Source organism: Pituophis catenifer, unplaced genomic scaffold (genome assembly GCF_029215685.1).
Source record: "Pituophis catenifer annectens isolate HBS135680 unplaced genomic scaffold, rPitCat1.0.hap2 SCAF_1, whole genome shotgun sequence".
Lineage (NCBI taxonomy): Eukaryota > Metazoa > Chordata > Lepidosauria > Squamata > Colubridae > Pituophis > Pituophis catenifer.
Window position 1 is genome coordinate 191,894,119 of NW_027256881.1, and position 18,897 is coordinate 191,913,015.

The window sequence follows — 18,897 nt, forward strand, 5'->3', positions numbered from 1 at the left end:
ACACTTCCAAGAATAGTTACATGAGAGAAATCAGGGTGGAGATTAGCAGCTAAAAGAGACTTAGATAATCTTTCTCCAACAAAGCCTGAATGGATGCTGAAATTCAAGATGGTAGGAAGGAGATAATAAATAACTGGTTTAGAAGGACTGATGGTATTGTAAATAGACGTGTCCCAGGATAATGTTGCAGATCCAATCTGGGTTGGTCACCAGGACCAGAAGTTTGGTCTTCTGAGTTTTTGGACTTGTGCTGGAGCCCATCCTCAGGTGACTGACCCAGACTGGGTCCTGATGGTAATGTGTATGGAATTCTGTACGTTCCACTGATGGATGTCTTACCAGAATCCTCCCCCTTTCATTTTTATAGACACAAAATTGGTTTTATTGGTTGAGTAAAGGAATTTCTCATTAAAACCTAGAACATTACATAATTACAAAAATTGGCACAAGGTTGTTGTTTTTTAAGTTCTATATTTCTGAGCTTTGGGTATAAAAATCCATGCACCTTTCATTTCAACCCTCTATCACTGCCTCTTTTCCTGGGCTGGCTATCCTTAGTAAAAAGCTAAAAATTTCCCAACTGGCCAGTTTGATGAGAGTCTTTTATTAGAGAATTCTTGGAAGAAGAAATGTGTGTCAGTCATGTTTTAGCTTAAGAGGTCTTCCCTCTGTTCTTTTTTGTTGATAAAAGGTGGATCGTTTGATAATACTATGGGTTTTAATTTAAGTAGATGCGTAGGGTGTGAAAACAAAATTTTCTTCTTATGGGGTTCTCCTAAGGTTGATTCTCTCTCCTTGATTAGTTTCCATCCATTGTTTCTTGATCTATTTTTATTTATTTTGATATTTTAAAAAATCATGCCCAACCAAGTCAAACTTTCTGCAATTTGGGAAACAGATAGCACCATCTCCTTCCACTTATGACTGACTGTAACTTTGTTGCTTGTATCCTTACGATTTATATTGATATTGTTTCCTAATTGCTTAATTGTACCCTATGACTATCATTAAGTATTGTACCTTATGATTCTTGATGAACGTATCTTTTCCTTTATGTATACTGAGAGCATATATACCAAGACAAATTCCTTGTGTGTCCAATCACGCTTGGCCAATAAAAAAAATTCTATTCTATTCTATCCTTGCTATCCTGTAATGGAAGTCAATAAATGTCAATTAGAGCTGCTTATTCCAACTCAAAGATAGTTATTTTCTATTTCATGCATATCCTTATAAATACAACCAAACAGATTGATAATTCAGCCCCATCACAAGCTCCACACAAACATCTTACTTTAGTGAAATCAAATAATAATAATAATAATAATAATAATAATAATAATAATAATAATAATAATAATAATAATAATAATAATAATAATAATTTTATTTCTATACCGCCCTTCTCCCGAAGGACTCAGGGCAGTGTACAGACTATTAAAAACACAAAAATGATGAAGTGAAGCATTTTTCTTTCTCCTCCCAGATTCCCATCCTTCCTTAATGGGTACTGTAGAAAATGCAGCTTTCTTGCCTTCTCCTCTCTCCCGATTCACTCCAAGATCACTGAGGATGGTAATTGGGGCAGGTGCTGTAGAGGAAATTTAATCCTGACTGAAGACAATTTCCTTTTTGAAGCTGGAGTTGTACTGGAAAGGAATCTCCCATTGATACCAATGGTGAAAGACTAAAGGTTGCATTTTCTCAGCCATAGCAATTCTGCTCTCATTAATTACCAGGCCACTTCCAACCAATCCCATTTGCATTTGAAAAACCTGCCCATTAAATGCAATTAACTCTCTTCTCTTCTCTTCCATCACTTGAGTCCATCAGAGTTCTCATTCTCTCATTTGCTCCCCCCCCTCTTTTTTTTCTGGCTCCTATTCCAGCTGGCTTTTGAAATGACTCTCTCCATCAGTCACTCACTGGCTGTATTTGCATGACACGCAGATTGTTATCTTAACCTGTGTTTTATTTGGCTAACCCTTTTGCTTGGGTTCAAATGACATACCCTGCCATAAATTAACCATACAGGCTGGATTTTTGCAGCACACTAGGCTAAAATATGGTCGGCTGGTTAGCAATCCAATGTGCTGCGCAAATATACACAGCTGCATTTAGCTTGCCTACCATTCCAACATCGTCCGCTGCTGTTCAGTTGCAGCTATTGAAAAAGTTCTAGATCCAACTGGAAGTACAAAAACATCTAGGCTACTCTGTGGGTTGTGAATGTGTGTATTCATAATTTGTAGAGAGGGTACCCTATGAGCAAATTGACATTAGAAAGGATTGCTGCAAGATGAACAGGCTGAATATAAATTTGGCATTAAGAAATGGAACCAGGGGTGGGTTCTACTTACCTTTACTACTGGCGCTCTCGCATGCGCAGAAGCTTCCTGATGATATCAGGGTCAGTGGGCAGAGCCTCCCGCTGGTTTTACTACCAGTTCTTGCGAACCGGTCCGAACCGGGGGCAACCAAGCACTGAATGGAACCATGGACAATTCCTTTCAAAACAATAAGTAACTGTGATTTCCATTAACTCAGAGTTTGGGAGAAAATTCTGAATTGAAGCAAGGATAATGAGTACCCTTGAAACTCTAGAGCGATTTAGTAAAAAGAGGATGGACCTTGGAATCCTCATCAAGATATGCCAGCCCTGAGTCCTGAAGTAGCTTGACCTTCCCAAAATCTTGGATTGGAAGAAAATCCTGGGTTCAAATCTAGATAGATACCCCACAAAACACACAGGGCAAATCACTTGACCAGGGTCAAAGTATATTTTGAGAGCATAATGTGCATTATAACAATCGAAAGGTAGGCTACTTGGAAAACAGTAATATTTATAGTACTGGAGAACTTTGATCATGAGGTGTGTTCAGTAGTGGGTTTCAATTTAGTTTGCTACCGGTTCGCTCGCACGCGCGAGCTCACACACGTGCACGATGCTTCTGCACATTTTTATTTATTTTTGATTTTATTTATTTTTATATGCCGCCCTTCTCCAGAGACTCAGGGTGGCTTACAATGCGTTAAGTAATAGCCTTCATACTTTTGTATATTTTATACAAAGTCAGCTTATTGCCCCCACAAACCGGGTCCTCATTTTACCCACCTTAGAAAGGATGGAAGGCTGAGTCGACCTTGAGCCTGGTAAGAATTGAACTCACAGTAATTGCAGGCAGCTGGATGCATTGAAGCAGGGATGAAATGCTCCTGGTTCAGACCGGATCACCTGATCCGGTAGCGATGGAGGCGGGTGGTTCGGAGAACCGGTAGCAAAAATCCCTGCCTCCCCTCCCATGCCCAGCTGAGCCGCGTGATCATCAGAGGCTTTTTTTCTTTTAAATGCCTCTGACGATCCAAGCTGAGTTGCCTGGAAAAAGCCTCTGCCAATCAGGCAAGTCAGCTTGGATCGTCAGAGGCATTTAAAAGAAAAAAGTGTCTGATGATCAGGCAACTCAGCTTGGATTTATGCCTCTGACGACCCAAGCTGACTTGCCTGATCGTCAAGCTGAGTCTGACGATCCAAGCTGACGATCCAAGCTGACGATCCAAGCTGATGCCTGACGATCCAAGCTGAGTTGCCTGATCGTCAGAGGCATTTAAAAGAAAAAAAGCCTCTGATGATCAGGCAACTCAGCTGGGATCGTCAGAGCCTTTGGAAAGTATTTTTTTACAACCTCTTCACTGAAGTGGTTGTAGAAAAAATGGTTTTAAAAGTTAAAAAAAATTGGCCACGCCTACCCAGTCACATTATCCCCCACCAAGCCACGCCCACAGAACTGGTATTAACAAATTTTAGATTTCACCACTGCGTAGAAGCATCCGGGTGGGTGGGTGGAGCCTCCTGCTGTCACTGCAACCAGTTCACCCAATCTGGGGCGAACCGGTAGGAACCCACCACTGGGTGTGTTAGATGTGCAAATTGAAGTGTTTGTGCTCTGGGGTGTGTGAAGTCTGATTAGAAAAGTTGTTCCTCAGGCCTGGGTGTATCAATCTTAGATGTGTGAAATCTTCTCTATATGTGGAATTTTTGGGGGGTGGGGAGGTTTCTGGTGTTGGGGAACAGTACTGAGATTTAGGACATTTCCATATCATTGAGGGGATCTCACTTCCTGATTGATTCACTAGTATTGACTGGCTGCACTCCATCAATTTCAGCTCAGCGAGTTTTGTAACTTTCCAAGTGGGTCAGGAGAGACTGTTGCTTGCAAAATGGGGAAGGGTTCATGTATGGCCTACCCCTAGCTAGTGGAGGAAATGGTCATGGTGTGTGTTTTTTTTTAACCTTCCAACAGGTGAATCCCCCCCAGAACCATTTCAGAAATTACATCCAGCTCTATTTTTTTTTTAATGTGGTTGAGCTATTAAATACATGCTGAGTAATCATCTAAGCTGAACTGAAGTAATTTAGATTAATTATCACACATAATTATATTGCCAAGGAATTCAGTTTTTGTCCTGCCCTCTCCATTCCTTTGAGCTAGCCTCCCTCCCTCTTTTTTCCTCTCCCTATAAAAGACAGTTTGGTGCAGTGATTAAGGCACCAGGCTAGAAACTGGGAGACTGTGAATTCTAGTTCTGGCTTGGGCACAAAGGCAGCTGGGTGACCTTGGACCAGTCATTCTCTCTCAGCCCTGGGAAGCAGGCAAAGGAAACCATTTCTGAAAATCTTGCCAGGAAAACAAGCAGTCATCAAGAACCAACACTGATTTGAAGTCACAAAATAATTAAAGTCCTCTCCCTACTGTATCTTTGAGTCCAATCTCTGAAGGATCATTCAATAGTCCACAGATTAACCAAAAGAAATCTTCGTTACAACTAGTGGTGGGATTCAGCCAGTTCGCACCACTTCGGGAGAACCGGTTGTTAACTTTCTGAGCAGTTTGGCAAACTGATTTTTGGAAGAAATCATTAAGGCAGAGAACCGGTTGTTAAATTACTTGAATCCCACCACTGGTTACAACGCACAATTGACCCTCCTTGTTGTTGCTAATTCATTTGCTTTCTTTTGGGTCCCTTCCACAAGGCAAAACTCAGGAACAGCTACAGGGATTGAAAGAAACAGCAAGGGTGGAATGGAAGTCAGACAGTAGGTCCCAAACTCAGGCATGGATTTTGTCAGAATGTTGACAAAAACTTATTGTTGACAAGTATATCTTGTGGGGGGATCAAGATAGCAGGCATACCTTTGCAATCAGAGCATCACCCCTTTGTACATGGATCAGTGTTGAATGCATGTACAAAGTTGGGGGGCATTCAAATGGGCAGTTGTGCCTCCATCTTGGCTCCCCTCTGGATGTGCCTAAATTCTGTTATTCCACACACCTCTGTTGCAGACATTTCTGAACCCTTGTAGTTGATTCATTTATTTGATTATATCTTGGTTTGATTTCTATCTTGCCTTTCGCTCAGCATACAGAGTGTTCTCTCTTCCTATTTTGTCCACAACAACTGTATGAATCAGATTGGGCTTAAAGTCCCCCAGGAAGCGAATGTAGCTGATGATAGATTACAACTTGGATCTCCCCACTCCTAATCTAACAACCTCTCTATAGTTCTACACTAACTCATCCCTCTTCAAGAATATTTCCATTTGAAGTAGTGCCAGCAGAGACAAATTAGCAGGGTATGTCAAAATATAGAGGCTCATAGACAAAATGCCTTCAGGTAGTCCTTTATTCCTTGGGGATGTGGGGGGATGTGTTTCAAGAGGTCCTCCACAACTATTACATCATTTTTAGATTTCCCACAATGTCCTAGTGCAGGGGTGTCAGACTCACAGTGTCATGTTGTCATCACGTGATGTATCACGACTTTTCCCACTAAACCGGAGGTGGGCGTGGCCAGCATGTGATGCATCCAGCCCACGGGCTGTGAGCTTGACACCCCTACCCTAGTGCAATGCATTGTTGGGGTATTGTGGGAAATTAAAATAGTGAGAGAGTAGCTATGAGAGAGTTTCCTTGCGCTGGAAAACATATTTCAAAGAGGGACTCGGGACAGCCCTCATAACTACATACAATTGTCACATGTTATTATATAAATAAATAAATAGATAGTAGCACCGATTCAGAAACACAAGAAGAACTTTACTGGAGCACGTCAAAGGTCCATCTAGCATAGCATCTGGGGTGAAATGTTCCCGGTTCGGACTGGTTCAGCCGGTGGTTTGGAGAACCGGTAGCGATGGCGGCACAACTCCGCCCACCCACCCGGTCATCGTTACTTCCTGGTTTTAACCAGGAAGTAACCTCTTTTTTAACCTGTTTTTTAACCTGTTTCCAAGCGCATACATGACACGTGCACTTCCGAGCCGGTTGGGAAGATAAGGAGATTTCACCCCTGATAGCATCCATCAAGCTATGCATATATCCAAGCTCCCCTGATCTGAAGTCTTGAAATGAGTTACAATAAAAAATGGAATTGATTAAAATGAATAATGAAATACAATGAATGAAAATAATGAAAATCACTGGAAAGGAAAGCAAAAGAAAATGAAATATTTCCTCTATTACATTTATTTCAGGGAAGCCCCAGGTGAAGGGATAGGTTTTGCATATCGGAAGGACAAAATGGTTGCACCCCCGAATTTCAAACGAAGGCTTTCTAGAGAAAGGGCCATCAGAAAGAAGATCCATCTCATTTGGAAATAACCTCAAGATGGCATTTAGCGCAGGGTTTCTTAATGCCTGGCCATTTCTCTGCTGCCTCATATGTCAGAACACAATCTCAAACCTGGTTTGGGAGATAATTGGCAGACAGGGTTGCTGTTTCACCAGAACTGTAATCTGCAGAGGTGAGGTGTCCCATTTAACCACCCATCTCTGCATTCAGGATCCTAAAATTCCAAGTCATGGGAGGCAGGAGAATGGGGGTGTCCCTGCTTTTTCCATTGCCCTCTCAGGGCCCAGGGGCCTTTGTGTCCATGATGTATGATTGATAACTTGATGTGTATGTATGATTGATAACTTGATTGCAATCTCAGATGATCTACATGTTTTCTTTGAGGAACCAGAGGGCAGAAGATACTATTGGAAATAATATAAGGAAGGTGGTGCAGAGAGTGGTGACGATGGCAGAAAAGATTATTGGCAGTTCACTCCTTTCTTTCCAGGACATAGCATATAATCGTTGCTTGATCAGGGTCCGCAGGATTGTCTGGAACACTACACATCCTCTTTACGGCCTGTTTTCCTTGTTACCTTCTGGGAGGAAGTTTTGTGGTATCCAAAGCAGGATGTCCAGATTCAGTCAGTTTTATTCCATGCAGCATCAACCTTGTGATCACTCTTCCCATTATGTATTCAAGATGGACAGTGATTATTATTTATATGTATTTATATGGTAGAGTGTATATACAGTACATATGTATATAGCAAATCTATATGTGTTATGTATGTGTATACTTTTGAGAGCAGGGAACAGAATTTCATTTTCAATGTGTGCCAGAGTGCCCACAGGAAAAAAAATGACAATAAAGGTTATCTTATCTTATCTATTGAGCTTGCTTTGGGCTTCAGCACTCAAGCCAAAAAAGAGAATTGCTATCCTAGTATCCCTGCACTCTTCCTTTTCCTCCCCTGACCTCGTCATGTAGTGATAAACTTAGGAACAAAACTATCTAGAAAAAATGAATAGGAATTAGCTGCTTAGGAATAATGGTAATCATTTTCTGTAGTGCTGATCTTAGCAGAGATATTAACATAATAGATTCAAGTTTAATTATATTATTATGTACTATGTGCAAATGTAACCTGAAGGGGAAAAAATATGACCAGATCTCACATTTTCCATCATCATTTTTTTTTAAAAAAAGCAAAACACACAGATGCTTTCGTTTTAAATCTTGGGTAAGTCCAGATCACACAGGGAGATGATATACTAACCCTCATCCAGTTCAAGACAGAAATTGGATTTGGAATTTAATTTACAGAAATACTTAAACTAGCAAAACATGATTTATTGGTCCACTTTCGAGAGTTTACTGCCAAATCTTGTTGTATTAAGATGACAATAAAATGGCTGAGCTGATACAATGTGCTCCTGAGCAAAAAGCATGTCCGCAGAAGTGGCACAATTTCATGTAGTGGATTTTGATAAGCTTTCAAAATGATACACCTATTGAAATACAAGAACTCCTAAACAGGTAAAGCAACCATTTTATTTGTAGGAAAAATGAAAGTTTGATAACCTTACAATTTAATGCAGAATGTCACACATTAAAAAAAAATAGGTATTTCAATTGTACCTTATAACCACCATCTTGGGTTTTTTTACATCATTGTGAGGAGGTTCTTTGGGGAAACAGTACACACCAAAACAGATTGTTATTTTTCCTCTGTTCCCAGGAAGATTATTATTATATGAAAAGTTTAATAAATGTACTTCCTAACTTCTAACTTACCACTAAATCTATATCAGGGATCAGCAACCTGCGGCTCTGGAGCCGCATGTGGCTCTTTCACCCCTCTGCTGCAGCTCCCTGTCACTCAAAATATCACTGTGTGATACTTGCTGGCATGCGATTTATTGAGCTTTTCAATCCCTGGTAGGCCAACCATGGATAAATCCAAGAAAAGAAAAGTTTCAGAAGAAAACAGAATGTTTAATTCAATTACATATGCTAGTTTTGTGGCCGCTCAAGAAATAGTCAGGCACAGGAAGGGTTTTGTGGCTCCCGGTGCTTTCTTTTTCTGGTCCAAATGGCTCTTTGAGTGTTTAAGGTTGCAGACCCTTGACCTATATACTAACTATGCTATGCTCAACTTAAGCTAAAATCTATTCCTATGTGGGGATCTAATCAGGGGTGGGTTCTAAATTTTTTTTACTACTGGTTCTGTGGGCGTGACTTATTTTGTGGGTATGGTTTGATGGTTATGTGACAATTCCTTAGGATTTAGCAGAGGTCTACCAGGCTTTTAACTGTTTGCAGAGCCGTACCGGTCTACCCATTTATTTTTGGAGTGTTCCGGTCCACCAATTTGTTTTTGGAGCGCATCAGTCTACCCATTTGTTTTTGGAGCATTCCGGTCTATTTGTTTTTGGAGCGCACCGGTCAACCCATTTGTTTTTGGAGGGTTCCGGTCTATCCATTTGTTTTTGGAGCACACTGGTCTACCACCACACTGCCTTTTACTGCTGATCAGCCTTAGGGCAGCCCTGAAGTGCCGCGGCAAGAGTTTAAACAGTTTTTTTCCTTCTAGCCAATCAGCTGGGACTCGGGAGGCAGCAAATAGATTGGGGGCGGGGCCAGGCAGAGGTGGTATTTACCGGTTCTCCGAACTACTCAAAATTTCCACTACTGGTTCGCAAGAACCGAGGAGAACTGGTAGCAACTCACCACTGGATCTAATTCCTAAAGAGTCTTATAATCAGCTGTTTCCTCCTTTATTGATTGAACTACAAGTAAGTCATGCCTAGAGGAGCTAATTCTACTTTACTGTAAGGTTACATTAATAGAATGTTGCAAGTCTGAAGTATATTTCTCTCCTACCCCCCTTCCCATTGCCTTTCCAGCCCAAAGAACTAGGGAGGTCCCTTCTGAGTCACCAGTTCCACCCACATTCCTGCTACAGGCTAAGTTGCCTTTTATCTGACTGTTCCCTTGGCTGAATCTTTTTGCCCTGTTGCTCAAGGTCATTTCCACATGCCATTGTAGAAAGTTAGCACCACCACCCCTCTCCTAGAAAAATGAAATATTTTAGGAGATATTAAAAGGGCAGAATATTTCCCCTAAAAGGGAGGCAGAAACTCAGCCTCCCCCCCCCACCTTTGTCAATGGACCATTAAGGCCTGAGCCAGCTCATCTGCAACACAAAAGACATGGCCTCCAGGACATAATACGACCCATCTAGCAACAGAAACTCACCACATGGCACTGGGAAGATTACATCACCCAGCAAGACTCAAGCAAGCTTGGGACTCAGGACAGCCTACAGAGTTGCCCCTACATGGCCTCATGGGAGTCTGACAACCAATCAGAATACAAGCTCAAATTCAAAGCCCAATAGAGGGCATAAAACCAAGGCACTCTCAGCATCTCTGATCTTTTTCTGCTCAGGAGCTCAAGCCATGTGATCCTGTTCATCAATAAACCTTCTTTCCAAGCAACTTCCATGAATCCAGTGTCTTTTTCCCACTTGGAACTGAACCCAGAAGGACATTTCTTCCAACACCATTACAGATCTTCCCAAGCCCTTTAGTCTGTCCTGGGAGTGAATAGGGGAAGAAGCTGATGGCTGGCTGTAAACCCTCAGGGTCTCTTCTGGGGTAATGAAGCTTCTGGCCTTGGCTTCACCTTTCAGCATTTCTGTCATGGGTTTGCTGGAGTCCAGCCTATTCCTCCTTTACCATCAGTCCCCTACTAAACTGCACCTTATCCAGATAGCTGCTTCAAATTGCTGGCTGCAAATTCTTCCTCCAATAGACACCCTCAGTCAAGCACTGTCCGTGTTTCCTCAGTAACTGGAAACCAGACGTAACCCAATGTTCTTTATGGTCTTAAAATCCCGGGGGGGGGGGAACCAAAAGAGAGGAAGAACTCATGCTTGTGGAGACCCCCTAATTTATTGACTGAGTTTGTACAATACTCTTTTAAATCCCACAACTTCCATATAATGAAATGAGGAGAATCCAGTGACAAGTCACAGGGCACTTCAGAGCTATCCCCTTGAACTGTAAGCAGAGTCCTTAGTCAGGATTTCAGTCTCCTTTGAACCCAACAGATGTCTCTCTCACACACACACACACACCAGTGGTGGGATTCAAATTTTTTTACTACCGGTTCTGTGGGTGTGGCTTGGTGGACGTGGCTTGGCTTGGCTTGGCTTGGCTTGGCTTGGCTTGGCTTGGCTTGGCTTGGCTTGGCTTGGCGGGCATGGGTTAGTTTGGTGGGCGTGACAGAGGAAGGATACTGTAAAATCTCCATTCCCTTCCCACTCCAGGGGAAGGTTACTGCAAAATCCCCATTTCCTCCCGATAAGCTGGAACTCAGGAGGCAGAGAATCGATGGGGGTGGGGCCAGTCAGAGGTGATATTTACCGGTTCTCCAAACTACTCAAAATTTCTGCTACCGGTTCTCCAGAACTTGTCAGAACCTGCTGAAACGCACCTCTGAAACACACACTCTATTTTTGTTCATCCTGAGACTTCCAGGTTGAATCTTGGCACAGAAGAGTTTTTATTTCAGGATTCATACAACATGAGTTATGCAGACATTGTAGATTTATCAACATAAATTCTTCTGCACATCAGATGCAGAAGGGTCAATTGGTAAACAGACATATCCCCACTCCTTATCAGGCAATACAACAATACTTTGATGGCAAGGGGAATGTCTAAGCCTCCAATACACAAAAATCCATAGAGGAGTTGGGGCACATGGTACAAGATGTGCATGCATACCTTGCTCAATTCAATCCTCATACAGAGAGGCTGAACACCTACAGAAGGCTATGCCCATGCTCATGCACACACACACATGCTTTAATTGTAATTCCACAAAACTTTTTTTTTTTTGATTGGCATGATAGTATCACTAACAGAATTGATACAAATGCAGGAACTAGAAAGTGGATTTTTGTCAGCCTTTACACAAGGATTCCATAAGGTAGTTAATTATTTGCAATAATCCAAATGCTATCTTTAAGTTTTTCTCCTTTACCGTATCCTAGGAAGCTTCTATCAAGATTAACATTTGATCCTTGGAATATCATTGTCACAAATAAGACGTAACCCGGTGGGGAACTGCGGTAGGGAAAAATCTCTGTTCCTTTTTTTAAATCTCCAAGGACAGCCTGCTGGAGGACTTAATCACGTCATTTTCATTATCCGAGCTCAGCTGCTGGCCCTGAGATGCTAGGAGGCTGTTTTTCTGCACTGTACTTATCAAAGGACACTACAAAGCTTTATAAAACAAACACAGATTATGCACCCCGGTCTCTAAGTGTCTAGGACAACATGATCTTTTACAATAGAAGAATGCATGGTTTATTTTGAACAATTCAGAAAAGCGTAGACCCTCCACAAATAAAGGAATTGAAACCCACCACGGATAGAAAAAAAAAGTCGTCTCCTGTCCTGTCTTGAATAATTCTTTATTCTTCTCTGGCTGTGGTCACATGATGTATCAAACCACAAGGTAAAGGTAAAGGTTCCCCTCGCACATATGTGCTAGTTGTTCCCGACTCTAGGTGGTGGTGCTCATCTCTGTTTCAAAGCCGAAGAGCCAGCACTGTCCGAAGATGTCTCCATGGTCATGTGGTTGGCATGACTAAACGCCAAAGGTGCACGGAACGCTGTTATCTTCCCACCAAAGGTGGTCCCTATTTTTCTACTTGAATTTTTTACGTGCTTTCGAACTGGTAGGTTGGCAGAAGCTGGGACAAGTAACAGGAGCTCACCCCATTATGTGGCACTAGGGATTCGAACTGCTGAACTGCTGACCTTTCAATCAGCAAGCTCAGCATCTTAGCTGCTTGAGTCACTGCGTACTACAAGGTAGCCAACACATTTTAGCCTGTCTTCTTCTAAAGTTAATTTTTTCCTTAGTCTGTTGAATGAATACAGCTAATGATATGGCAAGTAACAATTGGCAAGTAAATCATGTATAAGTGAGTTATGCAAACACAGACTTGTATCTTTCATATCATGATGACCTGTTTCTTGTTGAGCCATTTTTGGTCTGATTTTCATTTGGAATAAAATTTTGTATTCTTTGGCCCATTTTTTTTTCTCATCCAAATTATTGTAAGGAGCAACTTTCAGAGTTTTATTATTCCCTTTTTCTTCCTCACTATCACTTTCTCAAATCAGTTACTGTTGTCATGTGAAGAAGACCCCACACAAAGAAGGTGACACATGAAATTCACTTTGTTTCATTGTGATAGCAATGGCAAAGAAACAGATCTTTAGAGTGCCATTGGCTAGCCCAGTTCCTTGATATAGTAAAGATTTGATGAGCAATAGCGATAGCACTTAAACTTATATATCACTTCATAGTGCTTTACAGTCCTCTCTAAGTAGTTTATAGAATCAGCATATTGCCCCCAACAATCTGGGTCCTCATTTTACTGACCTCAGAAGGATGGAAGGCTGAGTCAACCTTGAGCCAGTCAGGATTGAACTGCTGACAGTCAGCAGAGTAAGCCTGCAATACTGCATTCTAACCACTGCACCGTCAGACTGCATAACCCCATCTTTGTCCAATACATTCTAGAAGGCATCATCTTACTAGCTATGGAAGGTACGCAAGTTTGCCATGCATTCAACTCACACTATTCCTTTAGTCACTCAGAGAGTCCAACATAATTACTTAAGCAGAAGAGGAGTTGGCCAGATTCATGCATGTACAAAGACATGCTAAGACTTTGGTCTTGAAATGCTGCAATGGTAGTTCAATAATGTTTGAAGGACTGACAAGACTCGTTCACCTTGTCTTGCCCAGGATAATGTCCACAGCAGATTCCTTGATTCAGATTAAGAAAAAAAACCCCTAGACCTCTTGTAGCAGATACGGTCCATTTCAGGATTCCAGAATGTCAGGGCAAAGTCTGTTAACAATTGTATGCAAACGAAGAAAGACTGGGGGGGGGAGGGGAAAGCCAGATCTTTTAAGTTTGAAACGAAGCCAGATACTTATTTCTAAGAACCCTTAGCCTATGAATGTTACACATTGCTCTCCTGAGCAGGGGCAGAAGCATTAATAATCATTTATGCTTTGATGAATCTGCATATTATCTTTGCCTACTGAAGCCATTTGCAGATTTACTATATTCAGAGCATAATATGAGGTTGCTGTTACTGCTGCGTCTGTCTTTTGCTCCCCCTGTATGGGTTAAATAAGGAAAGGTAACCCTCCACAGCAGGGGTGGGCTTCAAAAATTTTAGCAAGGTGTTCTCTGCCCGGTTGCTGGGTGGGCATGGTGGGTATGGCCCAGTCGGGCTCCTGCACTATGGCGGGGAGGCATTTTTGCCCTCCCCGGGCTCCGGAGGCTTTCCCTGAGCCTCCAGGAGGGTGAAAACAGACTCCCCAGGCTCTGGAAGTTTCCAGTCTTCCCAACTTCCAGTTTTTCACCCTCTCCGAGCCTCTGTGCATGCCCTGCACTTACCTGCAACCAAAATGGGCCGTGTGGGGACTCCTGGGAGTGGCGTGGCGGGTGGGCAGGGCCAGCCTGGAGTGGGATTTGGGGGTTCTCCGAACTATACAAAATCTTAGCTAGAGATTTTCCTGAACCCCTGCAAACCCCCAGCAGCCCACCCCTGCTCCACAGCCTCATCTTCCCACATTGGCTACAGTGATTTTGAGCAGCATTGTAACCCAGATGATTGGAGAGCCCAAGACCATCGTTCATTAGCAGGACCACATGAAATAAATAATAGTCTTTATGGAGACTGATTTGGGTCTTACGCGTCTCCATCGGTTGTTCTTAGTTTTGAACCAGCTTTAACTAGCTGGTGAAGGGAACATGGTTATTCAATTATTTAATTTAAAAGACTTGTAGGGCTTCCCATCCTGAAACAACTCTGGGTGGCTCACAACAACAATAAAACTAGGAAAAACCATAAAACCATACTATGTGATGATTTTTTTCTGCTTTATAGTTCCTACCATTCATTCCAGAACACTGAACTCTAAATAATTATGATTATTTAGTCTCCAAATCTTTAACAAGATTTCAGGCCTGATCATATTTATTATTTGCTATTAATACAAATGTATTTGCATCCCATTTTTTAATATACATGAGGATGTTAGTGATCACTTGCAAATGATAAAGTAAGACTATTTTCTGTCTCTCTTATAATATTTTATCATCCTCTCACTCAAGCTACAGCTTGCAACCTAATAGATACTCGTTCATAATTAGCCAACTGATCGATGGGAAAAGGGAGGCATCTTTTCCTAAGCTAACAAAACCACCATTCATTTACTGGGAGCCTATCAAAGAACAAATGGATTGTTAAACTAAATCACATCAACAGGTCTACACGGTTAACAAAAGCCAGAGGGGGAATTATTATATGTCACATTTCAACACGAATACTCATTTTTCATAATTATCCTGCTCTTTTCTATTATGCAGATATACTCCTACACAGAGAGGAATATGTGTTTCTTGTTAGTGCTATGCAATTCTTTGAAAGAGTTGTCAAACATTATGCATTCTATGTCTACCAGCCTGCAGAAAAGGACAAGAAAGAGCCCTACCCCTTACCATGGCAGATGTCATCTCCTCCTCCTCCTCCTCCTCCTCCTCCTCCTCCTCCTCCTCCATCATCAATCAATCATCATCATCATCATCTATATGGGAAATTCTAGAGCTGTTCCTTCTCTTCACCCATTTCCTCTTCTGAACTTCATGGAAATATTTCCAGTATTTACATGAACTATTCTTCACAACATTGAACTGCTGGTATCACAAGTAGGGTATGCCAATATTGTTACAGGTAGCCTTTGAGGTACAACTTTGTTCTCAAAATTACAACGGTATGGGACTTACAACTCCTGCTCAAAATTCTAGCTGCTACAGTACCCCCACAGTTCTGTGAATCAAATTAAAGCACTTGGCCACAGGTTCATTCTTACAACCAATTGCATCACCCCCATGGTCATGTGATTGTTGTTTGCAACCTTTCCTGCCAGCTTCCCAAAAGCAAAGTCAATGGAGAAGCCAGCAGGGGTGGCCACAAGTCACTGGATAAGTGTCCCCTGCTCCACCTTTCCTTGTGCACTCATATGCACCACAACCTCCTTCTTCTTTTCACCCATACTCACCCTGCATGCTCTTTCACCAGCCTCCCTGTGCTCACATATACTCCACACACTCTCTCTCCTTGGCATCCCTGTACTCTCTTTCCATGGCTCCCTTACACTTGCATAGATGCACATACCCCATGCCATCTTTCCCCAGCCTTCCTAAGCTTGGACCGCACTGCAGTACCCCTGTTTTCCAAATTGTGCAGCTGGGCCTCCCAGTGCTTCCCCTATCCCCTGCAGCCTTCCTGCATTCTTTACCCAAGACTCCTGCTTCTGTTTAACAACTCATAAGTCTGAAGTTACGATGACAACCAGGACTGCCTAGATTTCCATCATTAAGCAATGTGGTCACATGATATTGTGCGTCATGACCACATAGCAATAGCATTAGCACTTAGATTTAAATACCGCTTCACAGTGCTTTACGGTCCTCTCTAAGCGGTTTACAGAGTCAGCATATTGCCCCCCAACAATCTGGGTCCTCATCACTTAATGATGGCAATTCTGGACCCAACTGCAGTGGTAACTCAAGAACTACCTACATTATTATCTCAAAATAGTCCATTGCAAGATGAACTCAATCTATCGCAGAATGAAGAGCTCTTCATTGAAGATAATGGGTCATGATCTACCATGTTGGTCCATTAAGGTTGATAGATTTTTTTTTTCAATTTCCCAATCTAGGGCTGAAAGAAAGTGCCTAACCCAAAGTCATCCATTCAACATCCATGCAATGGTGGATTACAATTTGAGTTTTTAATGCTCCTAGACTAATATTTAACTAGATTATCACATTGGCTCTTCATATATGCGCCTATGTGCCATAGACCCTCTTTTTAAATGATTTGGTAGTTCATTTGGTACAAATACACAGCATTGTTCATATACCAAACTGTCTATATAAAGTCTTAAATATCCACATCGAAAATAACATTATTTCATTTATATATGAAATAACATTATTTTCAACATGGCTATTTTTAAACCAATTTCTGATGGATTGAAATGAAAAATTAGAAGCTGTGGAATCTATTATTACTGTAACTTACACAAGCTGTTTTCTTCATCTATTCCCTTTGTTGGCTAGACTGAAGTACAGACATGGATATTGACAATATCTGAATCGCTACGTTGATTGTTCTAAACTGGTGAACCCAACTATGGATGGAGATATTGATTCATTGCCAGCAATACCGATAATTGCTTTCTATATAGAGATCCATTCAGGTTTTGATCTTCCTCTGTTTGAAAACACTGGATTGATTCTATGAAGTGATACTTAATGATGGAGGCTGTGTTATGCAGGTAGAAGCTCACAATTTCAACACCCAATCATTTACATAACCCAACTTGGGTTTTCAGAGGTTGCTACTGCAAAAGAATTACTTTAATATAACGTCCTAATGGAAAGGACCAAAATCCATTCTTATGAGGATACACAAGTCCTTTAGATTAGAACAGGATCTGGGATAATTTGATTGTTTGAGACAGTCATGGGGTAAATAAACATGCTAAAATTGGGATAAGAGGTTACAAAAGTGTGCAGTGATCATCTCTTTTAGGAAACTCAAGATTTTTCCACCCTGAATTCTGAAATTATTTTTCTCCATTGTACAAGCTGGCTAAGACAGTCAGCTAATAGAAAATTCTACTCTCATGCTGAAATATTGCCAGTGCCTTTCGGTCTTCAATGAAGCTAAGAGATGTACTGTCAGTCATGGACTGCTTAAGGCCACCTAATGGGCGGCCTGAACTCCTGTTCTCCTCCACCCACGCTGGCAAGAGAGGTGGGAGAAGATCAGTGGTGGGTTTCAAATTTTTTTACTACCGGTTCTGTGGGCGTGGCTTGGTGGGCATGGCATGGTTTGGTGGGCGTGGCTTGGTGGGCATGCCAGGGGAAGGATACTGTAAAATCTCCATTCCTTCCCCACTGCACGGGAAGGTTACTGCAAAATCCCCATTTCCTCCTGATCAGCTGGGACTTGGGAGGCAGAGAATAGGTGGGGGTGGGGCCAGTCAGAATTTTTACTACTGGTTCTCCGAACTACTCAAAATTTCCACTACCGGTCCTCCAGAACTGAAACCTACCTCTGGAGAAGATACCTTTCTCACTCTTTCCCCTGCTTCTTCTGCCACCATGCATGGATAAGGAGGAAGGGAAGTTGGCCTTTGGGTGCCAATTCTCTAATTTCATAGAGTGATGATCCTTCTGTGGGATTGAGAACTGGCACCAGGAGAGATGCTTTCCTTTCTCCCCACTTTATTCCTTTATTTGGAATAAACAGTCTTTTGCTTCTGAATAAATGATCAACCTATAAAGTGGGAATCCTTTAACTTCAAGAGAGCACAGCTAATACTATTAAAGATGAATTATTTTAAAAAATATGTAACATGTTTTTAAAAATAATTTCTCCCTAATAGTACTAGTTATGGATACCATATTCTGTCCCTCTGTATCAGTGGTGGGTTGCTACTGGTTTGCCCCAGATCGGGTGAACCGGTAGCGGCGGCAGCAGGAAGCTCCGCCCACCCGCCTGGACATCTCTGCACATGCGCAGAAGCACTGCACACACACGTGAGTGCAAACGCGCCCACGAGCGAACCAGTAGTGACTGAAATTGAAACCCACTACTGTATGCCTCTAACAGCAATCTGGACCGCCCTATGCTACTGCCAGGTGGTGTCTTCTGACCGGTGTTCTTGGCTTGAATTCAGATGGTACTTTCTAAAGCAGGGGTCTCCAACCTTGGCAACTTTAAGACTTGTGGACTTCAACTCCAGCTTTGCTGGCTGAGTTGAAGTCCACAAGTCTTAAAATTGCCAAGGTTGGAGACCCCTGTTCTAAAGTGCTCTGCCATTCAAGGACTGCTGCTAGTACCAACACCACTCTCTACTGTCCCCTGGTCAACCCTTCCTTGAAGTCTTGGGACTTCAGCTGCTGGGATGATCCTCTCTGGGCTAACTCTCCTTTTTCAGCTCTTCTCACTCATTGCCTCTCCTCTGCCTCTTGTGCTAAAATACGCCAAAGTCCCTGCTGAAGCTAGCAGCATAGCAATTGTGCATAACCCATGCATGGGGGAAACTCATATGGTGAGGTATGTAGTACTAGACACACCAATATTAGAAAGTTTTCC